Consider the following 19,678-nt stretch of genomic DNA (forward strand, 5'->3'; position numbering starts at 1 on the left):
ACAGGGGTGCCCCCCGCGGCGGGCAGGGGCTGGGGCCTCCCCGGGGCCTGTTAGAAACTGCATTGTGGCCCCCTCAGGACCGCAGGAGGCGGCCTCACCTGGAAACAGGGTCCTTGCAGATGAGCTGGCGAGAATGGGGTCAGGAGGGAGGGTCCCTCAGGCCACGTGACGGGGACCTTGCAAAGGGGAGAGTTGGGTGCAGGCGTGCACACGGGACGGATGTTCTGGGAAGACGGAGCAGAGAGGGGTGATGGGTCTAGGTCGGGGGGCGCCAAGGATGCGGGCAGCCACCAGGAACCGGGGCCCGGGCCGGGTCCCCCTCACGGCCTGAGGAGCCAGCTCTGTGACGCCTGGACCTCAGGTGCTGGCTCCAGAACCGGGAGAGAAGGTCCCGTTGTTGATGCCCGGTCGTGGGCTGTCCCAGATGCCCTGGGGACACACACAGTGCATGCGCACACACACAATGCAGCCATGCACACACACGCACACACGTGCACAGTCATGCACACATATGTGCATGAGTACACACACACGCACACACATGCACACACGGCAGGGTGCTCAGAGCCGGGGTGGCCCAGGGAAACTCTTCAGAGCTTCCAGGCAATGTTCGACAAGCCCGCTCAGCCCAGTGGATGCCGGGGTGCGTTTCGGGCCTGTGTGGGGGGAGAGGCTGTGCACTGGGGCGGGGGGCTGGGTGGGGAGAGCCCAGCCTGGGGGTGAGGGCTCTGCTCCATGCCTTCGCCGTGGCTGGGCCTTGGCGTCCAGTGGGCGGCCTGTCCTAACCTCAGGGTCTGGCTGTGGCTTCCAGTCGCAGGCTCGGGGCCGCCCACCGTCGTAGGAGAAGAATTGCTTCGGAAAGACGGGTGGTGGGCGTGGGACCCAGACCGCGCCCCCTTCTCCGCCTGCTCGGAACCCCGGCCCGAGGTCACGGCCGGGAGATGGAGGCCGGGAGCCTGACTCCACCGTGGGCATCCCTGCAGGTCTGAGCTGCTCCCGCTGGGCCACCTGGGGGCCGTGTCCCGTCCCCGCTCCTCGCCCGGCCGGCGGCCAGCCGCTGCCCCTCCCCTGCAGGCACCCACGGCGAAGAGCTCTGGGGGTGCAGGCCCTGCGCCCACATCTTGGACATGACCCTTGGTTGGCCATTCTCGACGCACCCCCTAGAGTGAGCCGCCAGCAGCCGGCTGGGCCCCCAGCCCATGCAGGGGTGCTGTCCCCCGTCCCCCTCCCCAGCACCCCGCCTCCATCCTCCAGGCTGCAAACCCTAGCACCTGTTAGGATGGGTCACACTCCGGACTCGGCTCCGTAGACACAAAGGCCTCTGGGATTGGGGGCGGCGTGGCGACGTGTTAACGCATGGCCCGGGCCCCCCCACCCTGCCTGCTTCCCTGCTGGGGTCCCAGGACGTGGACGCACAGCCCAGCTAGCGCCTCGGGGAGAATCAAGGAGCTACATTCTGGCCCTTCTGCTCGAGGCAGTCTTGGGGAGCTATGTGATCAGGACAGCGGGTGGCCACCACCCCCCTGCGCCTGAGCCGCCCGTGGCCGTGGGGCAGAGGTCCTGGGAGGGCGGTGCCGTGGCCCAGGGAGGCCCCGAAGGAGCCGGACCTGCCCCGGCAGTCTGCCCCATGGGGAGCTGAACACACACCCGCACATGCTCACATGGGTACAAGGCACGCACACGGGCACACACACACATATGCACACACGTGCACACATGTGTACAACCCTCTCTTTAGCAGGAGGCCTGGGCTCCCTGGAGAGAACCCCGCTGCCAAGGCAGGTGAGAAACTGTGAACTCTGGGAGTGGGGGGCTGGGCGCCGGGCCAGGTTCCGAGGGCCCCAGGCATGGCCTCGCGGACACCGGGCCTGGCCAGGTGGAGGAGACAGGGCTGAGTGTGCCCAGGGCTCCCCCCACTGCCCCCCCTCTGAGTTCTGGAAGCCTGAAGCCAGGGGCGGGGTGCAGACTGTAGCAAGCAGGGCAGACGGGCCAGCTGCAGCTGGTGGGGCCTTGGCGCTGAGCAACTGTGGGAACCACCGACACCCACAGGTGCCACCCTGGGCGCCAACTGTCCCCTGGGGCGTGGGAGGGAGGGGCCCAGGCCGATGCCCCTCCCCCTGCGAGCACCTTGTCCCGCGGAGCTGGCGGAGAGGAAGCGGAGGTTGAGTTACCGCAGAGGCACGCTCGCGGCTCGCCCACTGGTGGTCTCTCGGCCTCGGATTCCTGCCCCCAGAGATCCGTGCGCTTTCCTGGCTGGGGGGGGGGGCAGGGGGGGGCGGCCCCCGGCCCCCGGCCCCGGCGTCTGAGCAGGACCATGAACCGCGGCATTAACGGGGGAAGATGGAGTGGCCCGGAGCGTGTTTGGGAGGGGCCGCCCGCCCCCTTCCGGCCCACTCCGCGCTGGCATCTCCGGCCTTGAATTCATTACCCAGGAAACGTGCCACGCGGGAGGGGCCGCGGACAACACGTTGTTACAATTAGCCGTTCTGTGCACCGGCCGGACCCGCGGGAGGAGGGGGCCCGTGGGGTGGCCACGCACCTCCTGGTTGGGTAAGAAGGGGGGGAGGGCAGGGACTACGGGTCGAAGGTGAGTCCACTACTACCCCCCGCAGCCCCTGTCCTCGGCCCCGGGGTGCGCCCTGAGCGGCGGGTCCGCAGGCGGCTTCGGGCCTGAATTGGACCTTTATGAGCTGGGGAGCTTGCCTGAGGGGTTGGGGGGCCGGCGCCCTTCGAGGCTGGTTATGAATGGGGGCCCTCAGCCATTTCCTTCTCATTTAATTTATCATCGGTGCCGTCTTTCAACACCAGGCCCGGCCGCGCTGCTGGAATGCGGGCGCCCAGAATCGCTTCTGTGGCGAGGGGCGGCCGAGGGGAGGGCGGGGCGGCGGGTCCCTCCAAGCCACCGCGTGGGGACAGTCTGGCTCTCGGGCTGAGGGGTGCCCGGGAGGGGGGGCGCCCCCCCGAGACCCTGCGGCTCTGCCCGCCTGCCGCCCTTGCCCGAGCTGGCTCAGTCTCTGCCTCGGCGATGACCCCCGTGCCAGGCTCCGGGTGAGCCGTGTCACCGCCCTGCTCGGTCGCGGCCACGGCGGACACGGCAGCCACGGGGCGGGTGTGGCCTCTGGGCTTCCCTCTGGACCCCGGGTTTGTGGTTCCGGGTGGCTTTGGTGTAAGGAGATGGGGACTCGCGCCATCCTGAGAAGGGGGTGAGGAAGGGGCCCGGTTAGCTCGGGGCCGGCGTGTGGCCGGGCAGAGGACTCGGCCGTTGGGGAGGGCCAGGCCCGTGCAGGGACCCACGAGGGCACCCTGGGGGCTCAGGGAGGCCAGCGAGGCCCTGACGTCATGGCTGAGTGTCCCGTTGACAGTGTCTGGTTGGAGGTGAGAAATAGCATCGCTTCTCTGGGTCTTATTTCACTTTCTGCTGTTTCCTGCCCCAGTCAGCACCTTCAGGGAGCTGAACACACCCTCACACACTCACACACACACACTCACACACACACACACACACACACACACTCACACACACTCTCACACTCACACACACACACACACACACATACTCACACACACCCTCACACACTCACACACACACACACTCACACACACACTCACACACACACACTCACACACACACTCACACTCACACACACACTCACACACACATGCACACACACAAGCACACTCACACACACACTCACACACTCACACACACACACACTCACCCACACACACACACACTCACACACACACACTCATACACTCACACACACACACATACTCACACACTCCCTCACACACTCACACACACACACACACTCACACACACACACTCACACACACACGTGCGCGCGCATAAGGAATGTACATGGGCACATGCGCACACACTTACATGCACAACACGTGTGCACACCCCCACACACACTTGCACACGTGCGCATACCCACTTGCTTATATGTGCACACATGCATGCATACACATACATGCAACATGCATGCACATGCGTGCACACACTCTATTCCGCAGGAGGCCCGGCCTCCCTGGACAGAACCCCGCCGAGAAGGCAGGTGAGAAACCGGTGTGGACCCCCGGAGTGGAGGGCTGGGTGCGCCTGGGGTGGGGGGCAGGCCTCCGAGGCCTCCAGGTGTGGCCTCGCGGACACGGGGCCCACAGCCTCGGCCTGAGCCCGCTCACGTCCCACCAGCCGGGCCTCGCAGGACGATGTGACACGGGCTCTCTTGTGCGGCTGGGGCTCCGTGTCCCCGTGGCCTAACGAGGGTCTGGCCACTGCCTGCAGGCCCGCCTGCGTCCACGGGCCACTTCCCTTGGGGGCACTGCGGTAGGGCGGTGCCGTGAGTGTGGCCACTCTCAGGGCTGTGGGCAGAGGTGCCAGCGGCCGGCTTCCAGGGCCCCGTCGGCACCAGGGCTGAGCCTGAGGCTAACGCGTGAGGACCCGTGTCCAGTTTGGGAGGTGAGGAGCCCAGGCTATGTGGGCCTGAGCGTGTGGTCCCCACACGGAGCAGAGACCAGGATGCCCACGAGCCTCCACGTGTCCTCGCCGTCCTCCGGCACCGCGGGGACGTGGTCCCTGTGGCCTTGAGCCTGCTTTTCTCGGGCCCCGTTGCAGGCCACGGCCCCGCCCAGGCAGGGCCAGAGGGAGCACCAGCCCTGCTGCCCGTGAGGGAGGGTGTGGGGCAGGGGCATTGGAGGTGCCCGACCTGCAGGCTGTGTGTCCCATCTGTTCCCACAGAGCCCTGGGCTGCCCTGGGCCGTGCAGATGAGCGCACCCACCCGCACACGCAGGTGACACTCACATGGTGCAGCAGGAGCGGGGCGGGGGGGGGGGGGGCGGGCTCCCGGGAGCAGGTGGAGAGGGCTGTCCCGGCCTGCCGCCTGCGGAGCCCTGGGGTCCTGGGAGGACATCACCGTCCACTCCTCCTCCTGTTTACCGAGGAGGCCGCTCAGCACACACTCACCACGGCGACACCCAGTTCCAGGTGGGAGGGCGGGCAGGGGCGGGACACGGGGGGTAGGGGCGGGACGCGGGGGCAGGGGCGGGACCCGGGGGGCAGGGTCGGGACGCGGGGGGGGCAGAGGGGAGGTAAGGACTGGAATCTGAAATCCGCCACTTGCCAGACTCAGCGAGGTGGAAGGCGCGTCACCTACCCCTCAGCCCCCTGTCCCAGGAGGCCCTGTCAGTGGCCACTTGGATGACCTGCCCTCCTCCCCGCCCCCCGTGGACCTGCCGTTGGGGACGGCCCCGGGGGCGCTCGGGGCCGTGACACAGAGGAAGTGCTCAGAGACACCCACCCGGGTGGGGGCGGCACACAGCCCCTGTCGATGGAGCCTCACTTCACGGGTTTTCTGTGGTGTCACCTTCAGGTTCACTTTCATTACAGACGTGCCCAGCGCGCGCCCCGCCAAGCCGCCCGAAGGACTGTGACTTCATTTCCTTCCCTGAGCACCTTCCTTCTTTGCCTGCAGTGACAGCAGCCTTGTCCTTCATCGTACGGGTTCCTGGGCGGCTGTCCGTAACGCACCCTCGCAGGATCTTCTCGTTTGCTGGTGAGTCCTCACCGGACATTTTCCTGCCGGTTTTCAGAGAGTGCAAGGGAAGGGGAGAGACAGAGAGAGAGAGACATCGATGTGAGAGAGACAGATTGGTTGGTTGCCTCCCACACGCGCCCCGACCGACCGGGGCCGGGGATCGAGCCTGCAACCCAGGTCCGTGCCCTTGACCGGAATCAAACCCGGGATCCCTAGGTACGCAGGGCAACGCTCTAACCCCCCAGGGGTGGGCAAACTTTTTGACTCGAGGGCCACCATGGGTTCTTAAACTGGACCGGAGGGCCGGAACGAAAGCATGGATGGAGTGTTTGCGTGAACGAATATAAATTCAAAGGAAAGGAGCGGAGGGGAGAGCAAGAGAACCGGATAGAACAGCCGGATCCGGCCCGCGGGCCGTCGTTTGCCCACGGCTGCTCTAACCACTGAGCACACCCATCAGGGCTTTCCCTAGACTGTCTTAAAGAGCTACCACCTCTCTCTGGAAAATGGCCGAGGGCCTTGGCTTTCTGTCCGTTTCATTTATCTCCTTTTCCTGGATCACCGCACCCTGTTTGGAATGCTCATGAGTTACCTTACTCAGGGCACGTGTGGGGGTGGACGGGCGCTAACCACAGCTCTCCAGGGAGACGGGCGTGAGTCAGGACAGTCTCCGAACGGAGACGGAAGTTCGCCCGGTTGGGCGGCCGGTGCGGGGGCTGTCCTGGGACTTGCTGCCACCATTATTCCGGAAAGCCCTCTTTTTTCCTCGGGAGTTGAATTCCCTGTTTCCTAGATCCCATTTCACCGTGTTTTGTTTTTGTTTTTGTTTTGTTTTTTGTTTTTGTTTATGCCCTCGGTTTCCTGGAGTGCGCCCTCAAGTAGCTTTCTGAGAAAGGGTTCGTGGAAAGTCACATTCTGAAGCCTTTGAATCTGACGTTGTAATCCACCAACGCTCTCGACTGGCTGTTTGCCTGAAGACTGGGTCCGGGTGGAGATGCCTTCTCTCCAGATTTTTTATTTTATTTTATTTTATTGATTTTTTACAGAGAGGAAGGGAGAGGGATAGAGAGCTAGAAACATCGATGAGAGAGAAACATCGATCAGCTGCCTCCTGCACACCCCCCACTGGGGATGTGCCCGCAACCAAGGTACATGCCCTTGGCCGGAATCGAACCCGGGACCCTTCAGTCCGCAGGCCGACGCTCTATCCACTGAGCCAAACCGGTTTCGGCTCTCTCTAGATTTTTTGAAGCATTGCTCTGTGGTCCCCCGTTTCCAGCGGCTCTGATCCTTTTTACTCCTGATCCTTCCTACCAGGCGTACCGGTTACTAATGCGCGTTTTTTTCAATCGATGGAGTTACACGTATGTTGATATATATGCGATTTGATATGTACTAGTATGCGATTTTGTTGTATTGACAGCAAGCTTCAAAACTTCATATGTCAAATTTTCTGAAGGTGTTAACATCATAGATATTTTTACGTTTAGAAATGTCGAATTTCGTGTCAAAAAAAGAGCATTTGCAGGAAGTTTTAATTCATGACTTTATTTTTGAATTTTTTATCCCCCCCCCCCCCAGAAAAAAAATCCGCATTGTTAACCGGTACACCTAGTGCAGTGGTCGGCAAACTGCGGCTCGCGAGCCACATGCAGCTCTTTGGCCCCTTGAGTTTTTAGCAAAGGCCAGCTTAGCAGTACCCTCATTAGGTTAATAACAATGTACCGACCTGTATAGTTTAAGTTTAAAAAAATGTGGCTCTCCAAAGAAAGTCCAATCGTCGTCCTGTTGGTATTTGGCTCTGTGGACCAATGAGTTTGCCGACCAGTGACCTAGAGCCTCACCTGCTTTCTCCCCTGATGGGAGCTGGAGGGTGCGTCTCCCCCAGGATGGTGACAACCCACGGGCTCCTTGGTGCAGGGAAGTCCTCGTTCCTGGCATTTCTTTATTTTCTTTCTTCCCCTCCTGGGCTGCAGCTGGCCTCCTGGGCCGCTGCTCCAGCTCGAACCCCGCCTGCCTTCTCCCAGGGTTCTGGGGCTCGTGAGGCTCACCCATGACGACGGTGACTCGAAACGTCTCCTTGAAAGCTGACCCCTAGGCTTTTGGTTTTCAGACGACTCCCCGACGGAGGGGCCTCGGCGAGGCCAGTGGGCTGGGCTCTGCCGTGTCACCGTGTCACCGTGTCACCGTGGGGTGCTGGCCTGGGGCGTGCGGAAGCCTGCGACGTCCCGTCTTGCTCCCCTTCCCCAGGGCGCACCTGAGCCTCGGGGCCCGTGATGGGGCTCTGGGCCGAGGGGCCTCCTACCGCCAGGCCGACCTCCTGGGCGTGTCTCTCTCGGGCTCCCCACGTGGGAACAGGTGCCCACCGTCTCGGGCAGAGTCGGGCGGGGGGCTCCGTTCCAATCCTGGGCCTGGCTCGGTGACTTTGGGCAGGTCACCTCCCGGGGGCCTCAGGTTCCCCCACTGACGGCCTCACGGACCCCCGAGGGCCCGCTCACGTCCGCCTCCGGATCAGCTGCCCTTTGGGCCCTGTTCACAGCCCGGGGACCCTCCAGGCCCAGCAGCCCCTCAATGTAGGCGTCCCTGTCACCCTGGGCACATCCCCCCGTCGTCGCTTCCAGCTCCACGCTGACCACCAAGGCTCGTCGGGGACAAAGCTTAACATCTCCCCGGTCCCACCCCCACCGGCTCCGGAGCCACCCTGGACACGGGCTGGCTCCTGTTGTCCGCGGCCCCGCTCCGCCCTGGCCAGGCGCCAGTCTGGAAAGTTCCTCCTGATTTATTGTCTCTGAAATGACCCGCAGATGTGGCCAGTCTGCTGGCTGTTGCCAATTAGGGTGTGGAGGGCACTGGCCTCCCTCCCAGGGGTTCGGGACGGGAGAGGCCACGGGGGTGGGTTTAGGGGATGTGCAGGGGCTCCCGGACGCGGAGCCGTGGGCCCATCGGTGGGACGGTTCGCCTCCAGGACCCGCGGGATGGAGGCCCAGGACCTAGAAGCAGACCCCGTGGTCCACACTGATGTCCACGGCCCACGGGGGCTCGCTGGCCCGGATGCAGCCACCGATGGCCCTGCCCACAGGCCTCAGGACACGGGGGGGGGGGAACCCCTGGCTTCAGGTGCCAGGATTGCCACTCTGCATGGAAAATGCAACCGTGGTGTGTGTGTGTGTGTTGGTTGTGTGTGCGTGTTGGTGTGTGTGCATGTGTGTGCTCCAGTGTCAGGTGCGTGGGGAAACGTGTGACTTGCGTGTGTCAGCGTGTGGGTTGCCTTGAGAACCCCTAATTTCCAGAAATGCACAGAGAGGTCTGGCCAGGAAGGCCGTGGCCTGCAGCTCCGGGGGGCGTGGTCAGGCGGAGGGGTCCGCCCCAGCCCTGGGCCCTGGCCGGCGTCGGGTGCGGATGGGGCACAGGTCTGCCGGAAGCACCTGTTCATCTCCAACGTGGGCTCCCGTCTCCGCAGGGCCGGTGGCCCCTCAAGACAGAAGTGGCGGCGGGAGGCGGGCGGAGCGTCCCTGAGGCTCCACCCTTTTGTTTGCGAGCACAGAGCAGTCCACCTGGCGATGTTGTCAGTCGTTTTTAAAGAACTGAATTCGTTAAGAATTCAGCTATACGTGGAAGCCAAAGGCCCCGAACAACCACAATGATAAAAAGTTAAATGAGAAAGCCAGGAGCACAGGCACAAAGCAGCCGCGATGGGCGGCCAGCCCGGAGGAGGTGTCATAACGTGTCCCAAACGAACCCTTCGCTGTTTCCTGGAAGCGGAAGCCCAGCTGTGTGCATGCAGGCCCCAGGCCCGGACCACCTGCCTGGGGGGACCCCTTCTTGCTGGGACGGAGTATGACCCAGGCCCGGACCACCTGCCCGGGGGGACCCCTTCTTGCTGGGACGGAGTATGACCCAGGCCCGGACCCACCTGCCCGGGGGGACCCCTTCTTGCTGGGACGGAGTATGACCCAGGCCCGGACCCACCTGCCTGGGGGAACCCCTTCTTACTGGGACGGAGTATGACCCAGGCCCGGACCCACCTGCCTGGGGGAACCCCTTCTTGCTGGGACGGAGTATGACCCAGGCCCGGAATCCTCCCCACCGTGAGGAAGACATTCGCTGGAACTGGGGGCCCATCAGCTCCGGGGTCGCAGCCTCAGGACACCTCTGTCCCCTGGGGCTCCCTCACCCGTGGGAATTAAGGCGGGTGACCGGGCAGGACAGCGGATGGGGTGTCTTTTCCAGAACCCCCAAACCGGCAGTGGGCAAGGAGGGGCCAGGGCCAGCCGCCCCGGGACCGGCTCACGTTGACGTGGGTCCCGGCTGCGGGTCTGACGGCGCGGGAGGCGGGGTGCAGGAGGGAGGCGGGGTGCGGGAGGGAGGTGGGAGGCGGGAGGCAGGAGGCGGGGTGCGGCCGGCCAGCGCGGCTTCTGTTTCTGATGGCGCCCTGGGCGCTCGGTTTAATGGATTAGTTAAAATGATGTGAAAAAATGGATCTGATTTATGACCTGCAATCTTTTGCTGACTGTGGTGCGTTTTCCCCGAACCCCGCGTTTCAGAGTCTCCGGCACATAAGGCCTTTGTTGTTCCCTGGCTTTGCCCTCGGGGTTCGTCCGCGGACCCTGCGCCCAAGGCCCCTCCAGACCTTTAAAACAGGAAGTTTAATTTTATAGAATTAAAAAAGAGAAAACGGTACTTAATTATCTGGCTGTGAAACAGCCCTACCCTTTCTTAATTTTAGGGGCTCATAAAAGGCGGTCCCCGAGTTAACTGCTTCTGGCCCGAGCGCGCCGCAGCCCCGGCCGGGGGGGCGGGGGGGGGAGGACGTTTTATGAACTGTTATATATTGCACTACGGTTTTCAAGCTCCGCTATGACATATTTCTCTCCAGATTTATTAGGAATTTTTATTTAAAACAATATATTAAATAGGGGAGAAAAAGTAATCTTAGGGAAAATTCAAATATTAGCAAAACATAACATGGACCCAAACCTCTTTTATTTGAAGTTGTCCCCTTCCGCCTGCCCGCCAGCCCCCCCTCACCCCCGGCCCCCGCCCCGCCCACCACACCTCCCCTAAGAAAGCGGTCGGGGGGCGGGGCCACGGCTGCATCGTTGAGTCAAAGGTGGGTTCCAGCCCGACTCCCATTTCAAGGCCAGTTGGCGCTTAAGTGACTTTGTGGACACAGAGCAATGAGCTGTGCCCGGCGAGACGCCAGGCACGTGCCCAGGTCCCACCGGACCCCGAGGATGACCACACGGGTCTGTGCTCCAGGGTCCCCTGGCCCCCCACCCAGGGGTGGGCTCCTTGGCCAGGCAGGGCCACCGCCTGCCCCACCCCGTCCTCCCTGGGACCCCTTAGGGCGTCACCGTGTCTTTTGGGGGCGAACGTTCTTCCCTCGCCTTGTCTGTGGCGCCCCTACTGTGGGCAAGTGCGCCGGGGCCCCGTCAGAAAGCACTCATTCAGGCCCTGGCTGGTGTGGTTCAGTGGATAGAGCGTTGGCCTGCGGACCGAAGGGTCCTGGGTTCAATTCCTGGTCAGGGCTCGATCCCCATTGGAGGGCGTGCAGGAGGGAGCCGATAGATGATGGATGGTTCCCTCTCACCATTGATGTTTCTGTCTCTCCCTCTCCCTTCCTCTCTGAAATCAATAAAGATATATTTTTGAAAAAGAAAGCACTCGTTCAGCACGAATTCCATGGTTTCATTTCGATGTGAGATGGTGACAGCAGAGCCCCGAGCTCGGCCTTGGAGCCTGGGGCCCTCAGGTCCGACGCGGAGTCGCCGCCCTGTGAGGGGCCGGAGGGCTGAGGCTGGGCCTGGGGTGTGGGAGGCTCGGGCCACGGAGCCCCCAGCATCAGAGGGCGGTGTTGCCCCTCCTACCCTGGTGGCCCAGGCGCGGGGTGGGTGGGACAGGCAGGCAGGGAGACCGGGCGGGCCACAGGCAGGCAGGGAGACCGGGGCCACATGCGGGCAGGGAGACCGGGGCCACATGCAGGCAGGGAGACTGGGCGGGCCACATGCGGGCAGGGAGACTGGGGCCACATGCAGGCAGGGAGACCGGGCTGGCCACAGGCAGGCAGGGAGACCGGGGCCACAGGCAGGCAGGGAGACCGTGCGGGCAACAGGCAGGCAGGGAGACGGGGCGGGCCACAGGCAGGCAGGGAGACCCGGCGGGCCACAGGCAGGCAGGGAGACCGGGGCCACAGGCAGGCAGGGAGACCGTGCGGGCAACAGGCAGGCAGGGAGACGGGGTGGGCCACAGGCAGGCAGGGAGACCCAGCGGGCCACAGGCAGGCAGGGAGACGGGGTGGGCCACAGGCAGGCAGGGAGACGGGGTGGGCCACAGGCAGGCAGGGAGACGGGGTGGGCCACAGGCAGGCAGGGAGACGGGGTGGGCCACAGGCAGGCAGGGAGACGGGGTGGGCCACAGGCAGGCAGGGAGACCCAGCGGGCCACAGGCAGGCAGGGAGACCCAGCGGGCCACAGGCAGGCAGGGAGACGGGGTGGGCCACAGGCAGGCAGGGAGACCGGGAGGGCCACGGCAGGCAGGGAGACCCAGCGGGCCACAGGCAGGCAGGGAGACCCAGCGGGCCACAGGCAGGCAGGGAGACGGGGTGGGCCACAGGCAGGCAGGGAGACCGGGGCCACAGGCAGGCAGGGAGACCGGGGCCACAGGCAGGCAGGGAGACGGGGTGGGCCACAGGCAGGCAGGGAGACCGGGAGGGCCACAGGCAGGCAGGGAGACCCAGCGGGCCACAGGCAGGCAGGGAGACCCAGCGGGCCACAGGCAGGCAGGGAGACGGGGCCACAGGCAGGCAGGGAGACCGGGGCCACAGGCAGGCAGGGAGACCGGGGCCACAGGCAGGCAGGGAGACCGGGCGGGCCACAGGCAGGCAGGGAGACGGGGCGGGCCACAGGCAGGCAGGGAGACCCAGCGGGCCACAGGCAGGCAGGGAGACCCAGCGGGCCACAGGCAGGCAGGGAGACGGGGCCACAGGCAGGCAGGGAGACCGGGGCCACAGGCAGGCAGGGAGACCGGGGCCACAGGCAGGCAGGGAGACCGGGCGGGCCACAGGCAGGCAGGGAGATGGGGTGGGCCACAGGCAGGCAGGGAGACCGGGCGGGCCACAGGCAGGCAGGGAGACCGGGGCCACAGGCGGGCAGGGAGACCGGGGCCACAGGCAGGCAGGGAGATGGGGTGGGCCACAGGCAGGCAGGGAGACGGGGCGGGCCACAGGCAGGCAGGGAGATGGGGTGGGCCACAGGCAGGCAGGGAGACCCAGCGGGCCACAGGCAGGCAGGGAGACCCAGCGGGCCACAGGCAGGCAGGGAGACCCAGCGGGCCACAGGCAGGCAGGGAGACGGGGCCACAGGCAGGCAGGGAGACCGGGGCCACAGGCAGGCAGGGAGACCGGGGCCACAGGCAGGCAGGGAGACCGGGCGGGCCACAGGCAGGCAGGGAGATGGGGTGGGCCACAGACAGGCAGGGAGACCGGGCGGGCCACAGGCAGGCAGGGAGACCGGGGCCACAGGCGGGCAGGGAGACCGGGGCCACAGGCAGGCAGGGAGACCGGGCGGGCCACAGGCAGGCAGGGAGATGGGGTGGGCCACAGGCAGGCAGGGAGACGGGGCAGGCCACAGGCAGGCAGGGAGATGGGGTGGGCCACAGGCAGGCAGGGAGACGGGGTGGGCCACAGGCAGGTGTCGCCTGGCCGGCAGACAGGTGCGTGATGGAGGGTGAGGGGCATGGGAGGAGCTGGGCGGGGATCCTCATGGGCCCAGACCCCTGAGGGCGGCCGGGGAGCCTGCAGGCCAGTGTCCCCGGGGAGCAGGCCTGTGCGGCAGGCCCTTCGCGGGGAGCACCTCGTGTGCAGGTGGGCAGGTGCCCGGGGCAGCTCGGCTCGCTCTCGGCCCCGCTGGGGAGGCTGGGCACGGGGACGCTGCCCCACCCGCCCAAGGGCCAGCGGCTATACAGGGGCCTCGGCATCAGTTCCAGGACCGGCGCTCACGAGGCCCTTCCTGGCTGCCCGCCGGCCGGTGAGCCACGTGGAGTCAGCGGATTTGTGGGCGCTCAGGGGTTCGAGCAAATATGGACCTTTGGAGCCGAAAGGGCCCCCCCTTGCACCTCTCAGCATAGGGTTATTGGGTCCTCGCCAGGCCCGCTGAGGTCGGCCGGCGGCACGACGGGAGTGGCCTGGCCGAGTGGTGGTCAGGCTGCGGGGTGAGGCCAACTCCCACCCGGGGCTGGGGTGCGGGGAGCCCTGGTTCCCTGTCCCTGCCAGGCCCCTCTGCCCACAGCCTCATTGCCCCTGCCCCTGCCCCCAGAGTTAGGGGGTCCCCGCTCAGGGAGGGCATCTTGTGCTGAGAAACGGGGTGCTATTCCCCAGGCCCAAAGGCACAGGCGGGGCCTGGGCTGGGCTCCCGTCCGGGGTGAGCGGGGCCCGTGTCCACCCGGAGGCTCCGAGCATGATCTCGTTCTGTCTGGACCGGGAGCCCCGACCCGCGGAGCTGTGTCCTTACGATGAGGGCCGGACACAGACCCGGGGAGGGGAGGGGAGGGTGCGTGCTGACGGGGGCAGAGGCTGGGGCGACGTGACGAAGCCGCCAGCAGCCGGGGAGAGGCAGGAAGGACCTGCCCAGGAGCCCGCAGCGGGAGCCGGCCTGCCCGCACCTCGGTTCGGGGCTCCGGGTTCGGGGTTCGGGGCTCCGGAGAGTGAGGAAGGACATCTCAGCTGGGAGTCTGTGGCCTTGGTCCCTGCGGCCCCACTGGAGGGCGTGCGGGAGGCAGCTCCGTCCAAACAGACCCCGTGGGTTTCCGTCCACCCACAGCTCCTCCCGATGTTTGAAACCGGCCAGCCCACCCCGTCTCACTGCAAAAGGGGTGCATCCCCTGGACCTTCCGGGAGACGTTGTTGTCCGTCCCCTGACGCGCTCCTGCCCTGGCCCGCCCCAGCCCCCGCCCCCCCCCCCCCCCCCCGGCTGAGAGTGCCAGCGGCCCTGGCTGCTGGCCTAGCCGGGCTCCTGTGGCCTCCCGGCCTCTGCGAGGGGCCCCCGCCCTCGGCCGTGAGAACACTCGGGGGGCACGTCCTACAGAACCCCAGGAGCCATGTGGGCCCAGGGGGTTCTGGCTGTTGTTGTTATTTTCTTTTTCAAAATGTGTTTTTATGGATGTCGGGGAGAGGGGGAGAGAGAGAAACATCAACGATGAGAGAGAACCATGGGTCGGCTGCCTCCTGCACGCCCGCACGGGGGATGGAGCCCGGGCCTGTGCCCTGACCGGGAATCGAACCCTGACCTCCTGGTTCACAGGTCGACGCTCAACCACTGAGCCACATGGGCCGGGCCTGGCTGTCGTCCTCAATTAGGAGGCAACGAGGAGAAGGTGAACCGTGCTCTTGGCCCCAGACCCCCGTAGGCGGCCTCTGCTCTCGCTCTGGGTGTTGGGGGGTCGGGGGCAGGGGCGGGGGGGCGCATAGAAACGCGTAGTCCTGGTGAGGAGCGTGGTGAGATGACGCGGTTTGGTGGCGGCCTGTGACCCATGGGGCCGGGGGTTTGGAGAAGGAGGTTCATCCGGGCTGGACTCCTGGGCCAGCAAGCACCCGGGCTCGTCCTGGGGAGAGAGAGATGGTGCAGGGGAGCGGGGAGCAGCATGCTGGGCTTGGGGGCCTCTGCAGGGTGGGGGGACTGCAGAGGGAGGCAGCCGGTGGCAGGGGACGGGGTGGGGGGGCTCTCTGGGTTCCTGGCTGCCTGCCGGGCCCCAGCACCCAGCCTGCCCAGGTGCCCCTCCAGCCCTGCCCCTCCCCCGGCACGAGGCAGCGCTGCCATGGGGACCCTGTGAGCTGTGTTTGGGCCACGCCAGGTCGGCGGCGCTTTCCCTGGAACCCGTCTCCCGCCTTTGCTCGGAGCTACATGGAGCCTCCGGGCCTGTTCTGGGGGACCCTGGGCTGGAACATGCCTGTGGAGCGACACGCCTGCAGCGCTGCACGGAGGCGGCTTCAGAGGCCGACTGGGATGGAAGCAGGACCCGCGACCCTGGCCGGGGCGGCGGGAGGAGTGGCCGGGGCCGCCGCTGCCTGGGAGTGGAGGGGAGAGCAGGGGTGGACCCCAACAACTGCGGAGGGAATCCTGGGGGCGGGGGGGGCGGGAGCCCCAGGCCCCAGTGTCCCGGGAGCGAGAGCCTTGCCGGCCAGGGAATCGCGGGCCAGGCCGCCGTGGAGGGTGCGCCTGGCTGGCTCCCGGAGCCGCCCGCTGCCCGCCTCTGCCCGCCTCTGCCAAGGCCCGTCCGTCCGGGGCAGGGAGAGGAGCTGCTGCAGGAGCCAGGCCTGCCAGGCGTGGGGCAGGGATGCAGGGAGAGGGTCCGAGGGAGGCTGCAGACACGAACCCGGAGGAAGAGCCCGTGCTGGGCCCCCCATCCCAGCCCCCAGCACCCCCTCCCCCCGCCCAGCGTCCACAGTGTGCTCCCCGGTCAAGCGTGTCAGCAGGAGCTGAGCTGAGGAGCGGGCGAGCCCGGGAGATGGCAGCCGTGTCAGCCCCCATATGGAGCTCATTACGGCCCGGCCGGAGGAGAAGCTTGTTGGGGCTCGAGTGTCCAAGGTGACAGCCTGTGCCGCCCGCCCGGGTGTGGGGGGCGGTGGGGGGAGGGGTGCAGGAAATGGCGAGACTGCTCGCAGCCCCAACAAAGCCCGGGCAGCGTGCCGGCTCCGCGGGAGGGGCCCCATCCTGTGCCCAGGGGCTGGGGGACAGGCGCAGAGGCAAAGGAGGGGGTTCGACGTGGGGCAGCGTGGAGGTGGGCGCCGGCCCTGCCCCAGGATGTGGGCACACGTAGCCCCTCCTCCCCGGCTGTGCTGCCTTCCAGCTCTGCCTCTGGCCGCTCACCTCCTCCTCAGCCTCACTCGGTCTCCTCGCTCTTTCCCCCCCTCCCTCTCCCTCCCTCACGCCCCTGCCCTCGCCTCGCTCTCCCCCTTCGCTGCAGGGGGAGAGGAGCCGCTGCAGGAGGTCTGGGCCCAGGAGCAGGTGGCCCCAGTCAGCCAGCAGCGCCGCAGCTGTGACAGGCCCCGGGGGGCTGGAGCGGGAGCTGCGGACGGATGGACGGACGGGAAGGCCTGCTCTGTTCACTGGTCCTGCCATGGGGATCCCGGCACCCCAACTCAGGCGGGTGCCACGCCGCTGCGGCGCCCCGGCCGCCCTCGCTGCCCTCGCCCTTGTGGGGTGCTCACGGGGCCTCCACCTCCGCCCGTGTCCTGAGCGTCACGGCGTGTGGCCCAGGTCTGAGAAGGTGACCTGTGAGCCGGGGGGAAGACTCCCGGGCAGGGAGGTAATTCCGACCGACCACCCCCCCCCCGCCCCAGCTGATTGCGAACACCAGTTGGCATCAGCGTCAGGCAGGCAGTGAGGAGTGAGAGGAACGGGACGTAGAAGAAGGTCAAAGGGGGCTTAGCGTTGGAGGGTGCTTCTCCGCTGGGGCGTCCGCTGATTCCGGAAGAAGTGGCCGGGAACTGGGAATCCTTAAATCATCTCAGGGCCAGAGCCTGGACGACGGTCGGTCGTCCCGTTCACCGCCCCTCTTCCTGCTCGGAGGGACGCACGCGCTCTGGAGGACGGGAACGTCGTGTTACGCCTCAGATCGTTTCTACTTGTCTGTTTCAAAGTGTGTGCTTTCTGGCATCCAACAATCATAACCACGAATGCGAGGAGATAAGACAATATAACTAAACACCGAGAAAACAACAGGCGATAGAAACAGACCCACGGGAGCTCCGAAAAGTGGGATGATCAGACACAGACACCAAAATAGCTAAGCTTGCTGAAGCCTAGGAAATAAGATGGATGGCTTAGAATTGTATCAGAAAACGGAAAACTACAAAAAAGAGCCACATGGAAAAATCAAGAACTGAAAAATAGAGTAATAAAAAATTAGGAACTCAGTGGACATATTGGGCAAGAAGTTAGACACAGACGGGGGGAGGATTAAGCAAGTGGAAGACAGAAAAAGAGAAAAAATCCAGACGCAAGAGAAAGAAAACGATAAAAAATACAGATGAGAACTTTAGGGAGAGTAAAAGATGAGAGTTTTCAAGAGAATAAAAGTACTCAGTAACTTTATTTTTTTTCTTTTTTTTATATTTTATTGATTTTTTACAGAGAGGAAGGGAGAGGGATAGAGAGTTAGAAACATCGATGAGAGAGAAACATCGGTCAGCTGCCTCCTGCACACCTCCTACTGGGGATGTGCCCGCAACCAAGGTACGTGCCCTTGACCGGAATCGAACCTGGGACCTTTCAGTCCGCAGGCTGACGCTCTATCCATTGAGCCAAACCGGTTTCGGCGGTACTCAGTAACTTTAAACATTGATGAATCAAGAATGAATGCTGTAGTCCTTAGAGTAACCACTAAATGAATATACATTTGATGAGATAATGAGGGTGGAGTAACAAAAAAGTTGAATAATCTGAAAGAAGCAAGGAAAGAGAAGAAAAGGACTGTGGAGAGAAAACAGCCTATCTAATAAAGAGGGAATATGCAAATTGACCATCACTCTGCCACAAGATGGCGGCACCCAGTCCTCTCAGCCCCGTTGGAGTCCCCCAGTCCCGGGGGCCGGGGGTGGCCGCTGAGAGCAGGCGGTGTGAGCGGCCTTGTGGAATGCTTGCTTCATCGCCGTGGTGATGAGGCAAGCGTTCCACCCTGGCCACGGAGGTCCTCTGGGCAGCGGGCATGGAGTGGCGAGGGGTGGGGGGGGGGGGACGGTGGAATGCTTGTGTCGTCGCCCCGGCGACGAGGCCAGCATTTCGTGACCAGCTGCAGAGGGCCACTGGCCAGGCCAGGCGCGGAACACTTGCATTGTTGCAGGCTGGGCTGAGGGACCCCCCCGCCCCGTGCACGAATTTTGTGCACCGGGCCTCTAGTATTTAATAATTTCATTAACTACAAATAAATTAAATGCTCTCATTAGAAGACAATGATTGCCATGCTCACTAAAACCAAAATCCAAATGCATTTCGATTATAACACCGGCACACACGAAATCCAAGTATAGATTTTTAAACATAAAAGCCATGATTTAAATACGACGCTAAAGACGGGTTGAAATAAAAATTGGAAACACGTCTGTGAAAGGTTAGCATTGGACAGGTGGATGGGTGGGCTCTTGCACACACAGAAAGATCAGCAGCAAAAAGAAGCCGCACGGAGATGGAAGTAAGTTTCAAGGCGAGAAGCATGGCTGGGGAGAAAGGTGGACGTTCATATGTTGGTAAAATGTTCAATTCGCTGCAAAGACATGTGGATTCTAAAAGCATATCCCCCTACACGAGTCTTGAAATGGGGAGAATGAAAAGAAGACAAGGACAGACCCACGGATAGAGTGGAAGGCGTTGACACAAACCCCCCAGTAACTGATAGGAAAGCAGACGAGCTATCACGAAGGAAACAGAAGATGTAAATGACATGGTCAACGACTGAGCCTAATGGATATAGATAAAGAATGCAAACATATACGTCACGCATGAAGCCTTTAAAAATGAAGTTCATGCAGGGCCATCAAAAAGGTTCCAAAACAATCTCAGAGGATTGAGACCGTGTGGAACCAAATGAGAAATAAAAAAACCCACACACATAACAACAAGGAAAAATATTGCCAATTTGGGAGTGAAGAAGGGTATTTTAAAGTAACTTATCAGTTGAAGAAAAGAATCACTTTGGGAATAAAGATATTTTAACTTTAATGACAACAAAAGTACATTGCACCAAAGTGGGTGGTATGAAAGTAAAGTTTTCTTTCTAATTAGACACTAGAATTATAGCGTCTAAGCAGGGGTCCTCAAACTACGGCCCGCGGGCCACATGCGGCCCGCCGAGGACATGGATCCGGCCCGCCGGGTGCCGCTGCCTGTCCTGCCTAGCAGCCGACGCGTCCCGGGCCCGCAGTGCGCATAGGAATTTGTTCATAGTTTTTTTTTTTTTTAAACTATAGTCCGGCCCTCCCACGGTCTGAGGGACAGTGAACTGGCCCCCTGTTTAAAAAGTTTGAGGACCCCTGGTCATGCATTAAAAAAGAAAATAAAAATTGGAAAATCAATTAGATAAGCAGTCATCTCAAGTAATTAAAAAAAACCCTCTAAATAAAGGGAAAAAATAATAAAGAAGGAAA

This window comes from Plecotus auritus (genome assembly GCF_963455305.1).
Source record: "Plecotus auritus genome assembly, chromosome: 2".
NCBI classification, from domain to species: domain Eukaryota; kingdom Metazoa; phylum Chordata; class Mammalia; order Chiroptera; family Vespertilionidae; genus Plecotus; species Plecotus auritus.